The sequence below is a fragment of the Haplochromis burtoni genome, unplaced genomic scaffold (assembly GCF_018398535.1).
Source record: "Haplochromis burtoni strain Fernald_Lab_line unplaced genomic scaffold, NCSU_Asbu1 Contig_57, whole genome shotgun sequence".
Classification (NCBI taxonomy): domain Eukaryota; kingdom Metazoa; phylum Chordata; class Actinopteri; order Cichliformes; family Cichlidae; genus Haplochromis; species Haplochromis burtoni.
This window is the reverse complement of record NW_024582418.1, coordinates 945,564-950,443: the sequence shown is the minus strand read 5'-3', so window position 1 is coordinate 950,443 and position 4,880 is coordinate 945,564. Positions and strand designations below refer to the sequence as shown.

General features: G+C 39.2%; 1 protein-coding gene across 7 annotated transcripts in view; it reads left to right on the top strand.

The window, feature by feature from the left end:
• Positions 1–4,880, top strand: part of ehbp1 (EH domain binding protein 1) — a 159,311-nt gene that overhangs the window by 114,342 nt on the left and 40,089 nt on the right. The window lies entirely within an intron of this gene.

The following is a 4,880-nucleotide window of genomic DNA, read 5'->3' as shown; positions in this document are numbered from 1 at the left end:
ATATAGCAGAAATGCTATATTTAGAAAGAAAAATATAATATAGTAGAAATAGTATGATTTAGCAGAAATACTGTATTTAGCACAAATACCAAAAAATAGCAGAAATACTATGATTTAGCAGAAATACTAAGATGTAGTAAAAGTACTTTGATTTAACAGAAATACAATTATGTGTGTGTGTGTGTGTGTGTGTGTGTGTGTGTGTGTGTGTGTGTGTGTGTGTGTCTCTTCCACCTTTCTCAGCACACCATCAAAGACTTAGTCCAATCAATTAGGTCCGATTGACCCCGCTTGTCAGCCGGCTGACTCTTTGTAGACATCAGTCACCTAGACCACTTCATGTAAGACCATAGTTTATCCCCCTCTGTCCATTCGAGTCTGTTTCCACGAATCATGCACACACAGACAGACATCACAATGCTCTACATAACATGTAGCAGTCCCCTCTATTAAGCGTGACCTTTTCAGATAGTCATATATATGTGTGTGCGTGCGCGTATAGGTTGGGAACAGGGGGTTGTTATGGCTACTTGCGTCTATAGCTTCTGATGTGAATATTGAGTCAACAACGCAGTCGGCCGGTTTGAACATCTGTTTAATTGATTTTGAATGTCAAGTAGAATAAGGTGAGTATGTGTGTGGCTGTCAGTACAAGCAAAACCCTCTGTGCTTATGGCGACACAGGGTGTCTTTGATCATCGATTCACATAAACACCCTCTTGTGTTCAAAGCCTAAAAGGCTTAGTCCTTTATGGCCAAAGGAGTGCGTATGCGTGCGTGTTACCGCTTGACCCTCAGAGAGGTAAAATTATCATTTGGTACATTCCTAACTCTTCTCATAGCACTTTACCCAAAAGTGTATTTACATACTCTATTCACATCTGATTTGAGCTCCATCACTATCAGTGCAGTGGGTCTGCTGTGGCGATCATTCTGGGGTATCAAATATGAAACCAGTTGGTCAGAACCAGCTTTCAGAAGGGTTTGGTTAGCATTGTTGTTATTGGTGTGTTGATGCAGTACCAGCATTGCTACACACAAATTAAAATGTAATGAAAGTTAAAAACGTTTTTAGATCGAGATAAGTTATTTGTCAAAAGGATATGAAATACTTTTGCTGATTAGTTATAAAAATGTAACAAGTGAAGCATTTGTGCCTTTTAAATCTGTGAACTTGGTGAATCCGGTAACACTGAGACATTATGTGAAACCTAAAGTTTTTGGGCATCTGTTTCAAATTTTTTCAAAATTCACATCTACTCATTTACAAAAAAGCTGTGTGTCATAATTGGGGGGGGGGGGTGTCGGTTATTTCTTTCTCACTTCACATGAGCTGAGTTTAAAATCTGTGGTTTAACTGCTGATTAACTTTTTCATTACAGTTTTACACAGGAGATTTACACACACCGTATTTAGGAGTTTTATGTTGTCACTGAGGCAGAAAGAGGTATTTTAGAGACTGTATCTTGAAATGGTGTTCTGTACAGTACATCAACAGGTGCTCAGGGTTTCTGCCTGAAAATTGGCTTTGATGGGTGGCGACTTGTATCGTTACACTCAGTGTATCGCTAACAATCTGCTAAGATGGTAAGTTTGAGACAAAATTTGTCCAAAATGCATCTCATGTCCCAGTTTACAGCTGCTAGAGAAAGAGACTGGATAATACAGAAAAAAATGATCTCTACAGTGGACATAAGTGGGCAGATATCAGCTGAACAGGTAAAACAGTGTTAACTTAGAGCATTTTCTTGGTTCTTCATTTATTTCTTACAAGGTGAAAGGCATGAGTAAGATGATAAGTTGCATTAGATTCTTGAATGTTGCCGCTTTTATATAAAATAAAATAACAAAAGTCAGAGCAGCCCCGGTTTCTGGGCACTGGAAACCATGAGTGCTTGATTAGGTTACTGAATAGTACGAACAACTTAAAGATTGTTTATTTCAGGTGCAATTTCCAAAATTTCTAAACCATTTCTAAGCCTAACAGAGCCACACTGGCACTAATCTTTGTCATCTTCGAGAAGTTTTTAGGAATATATAATTTATGCAATTCTGCCATCTGTTGTAAAGATGGTACACAAGAATTTAGTAATACTGTTGCTCTATTTTTGTGCAGCTTTTATCATCTCCAGTTTTAACTTAAGTTTGGTGCAACTACCGTATTTCCCGGACTACAGAGCGCACCTGAATATTAGCCGCACAAGCTAAAATCAGGGGAAAATCCTGTTTTGTACATACATTAGCCGCACCTGACTAAAAGCCGCAGGTGTTTCAATGTTGACTTATCATATGTAAGAGAATATGCACAAAGCGAATTGTCAGGAAAGAGATGGCTGTTTGGAGACACATCACTTTTATTAATATTTTGAAAAACAAGTTATGAGTACATATTTGCATAACTTTTTAGGGTATATGTACAAGTACCGGTAATTACAAGTACAAAACATGTACTGTGCTTCATAAATGAGTAACAAATGTAGTACATAACAGTAACCTACAGCACACCAGAAAAATAGATTCAGACTACCTTTTAGGCTCAGGTGCAGTGACACGGCTTTAACAAGAAGAAAAGTCAGTCATTCACCACCATCTTTCTCTTTTTCCTGCGCACTAAAACCACCAAAGTCCTCTTCTCCAGTGTCGGAAACGAACAGGTTCAGGATGGCTTCGTCATCCACTCTCCGCTTCTCTCTTTCATTGTCACTTTCAAAACCAAAGAAATCCTCGTTGTCAGTGTCAGAGTCGACGCCCGTGGCGGTGTCCTCCTCTCCATCATGCAGCAGTCCAGCCCTTCGAAATCCGTTGGTGATCGTGGATGTTTTCACACTTTTCCACGCTGTCAGAATCCAATGGTGGAGTTGGACATAACTTGCTTTTCGCAAGTTTATCGCCGCTCATCATCCACGACTCCAGCTGAACGCATAGCGCTACTTTGAAGTTTGTTTTTCGCGCTACTTCGTACGGCACTACGTTGCCTGGCGGATGGACATGTGACCAACATACCACTCTTGAACCTCGATCCTTCCGCCAGGCAACGTAGTGCCGTACAACAGCGGAACAAACAAAACAAATCCGCTCATGGACAATCCATAGAAAAGCCGCACCTGACTAAAAGCCGCAGGGTTCAAAGCTTGTGCAAAAAGTAGCGGCTTATAGCCCGACAATTACGGTACTAAAGTAATAGTTTTACAGTAAATGTGTGCGAATGTGAATAATCATGTCTGTTCTCCCTCATCAGCTGACTGGGTTCATTTTTTCTGTCCTTTGAAATATGGATAAATTGTCCCAAGAGGATCGGGTCTCCCAAAAGTCCTTCAGGCCTTTGGAACGACCTGCAGGAACGTCACACACGCACTCGTCCTCTCATTAGCGATTGTGTGTATGCGCAGCCTCGGCAGCGCACGATAAGGGCATGCAACGCTCAGCAGACTGCAACATTAGTCACGCAGCCCCATGCACACACATTCACAGACTCACATGCACCAAAAGCCCTGAATCACCACTGCCACAGCTTGCCACAGCTCAACACAGAGATGATAGCGGTGATAAGTGATGCAGAGGGGAGCGGCAGAAAGTAAAAATTACACCCCAATATCTGCTCGTCCCAAAGCGTAAAAAGGAGACAGAGGGGTAGCCAAGTGGGTATGCATTGTGGGTGGGTGTGTTTGTGGGGGGGTGTGTGGCTGAGACAGAAATGTAAGACTATTCTTTTTCTCTCTTTTTTTGTCTTTTGGTTGAAATGCAGCTGCTGAACTTTAAGAGAGTGGCTGCTGTTTAACCTGTAGTTGTAGTCTACTGAACAAGTCACAATTCACAACAGTTAAACAGTATGTAATAATTGGAGAGGCAGGCCCAGTGTCCTAATCAGTCTCCCCAGGGATTAGATTATTCTTTTGCTAAATAAACCATTCCCTCCACATATTGTTAGAGCTTCAGCTTTTACCACTCAGTGTGGTAAAATCTTTAAAAAAAAACATCCTCATGAAAATATGACAAGGACACGAGCATTAATCCAACAAATCCGTTGACATCCAATTATCAGTGATTGTTTCATTTTTCTTTAAACAAACAAATGAAATATTCATAAAATCACTAACTGGATGGACCTTTGTCGTTTATATGACCAATAGCACTAAGTTTTCAGCTGCTTTGCATCACGCTTTTGTATTTCTTGTTTGCTTGAACTATATTTCTAACACAATATGTTTAAGTCTGTAGATCTGCACGCTTGACATGATTGTCTGTATAAATGGATCTTGTCATCTTTATTTATGCGAATAATAACATTTTCATACATATATACAGAATACATAGAGAAAGCCAAAATGGATAGTAACTTAAAGTTAAAAAAAAATGCACAAAGCGAAATGCATATTATGAAATAAATAAATGATTAGTAATAATCATCATCAGAGGAAGAGGAAATCACTTTAAAGTAAGCCGATAAAAATGTGTGTTAAATTATTTAAATCAGGGCTGTCAAACAGAAGGTCTAGGGGCCCCTGCCATGATTTTTGGACTTTTAACTATATTTTCACAAGTTTTACACTAATAAATGTCTCTCCCATGGCCATTCATAATGCACAAAAGTAATTAAGTAATATATATAAACTGTTAAATGACAGAAAGTTCCTGTTTTTTCACTGTCTACCATAGAATTTTCTTTTTGGGGGCATTACATTAGGTCCACAAAAACCTGTCTTATCACAACTACAAGATGTTATGGATAATGAGCTACCAGCTAACTTGTCTATAATTTTGCACATGTATTACTTACTTTTTAAGATCAAAGTGTCATGCTGACAAATTTCTTTGATTTACTACAGCAGCATTTCTCTGTCAGGTAGGAAAATGACATATTGTTGTAATTACACTAATTA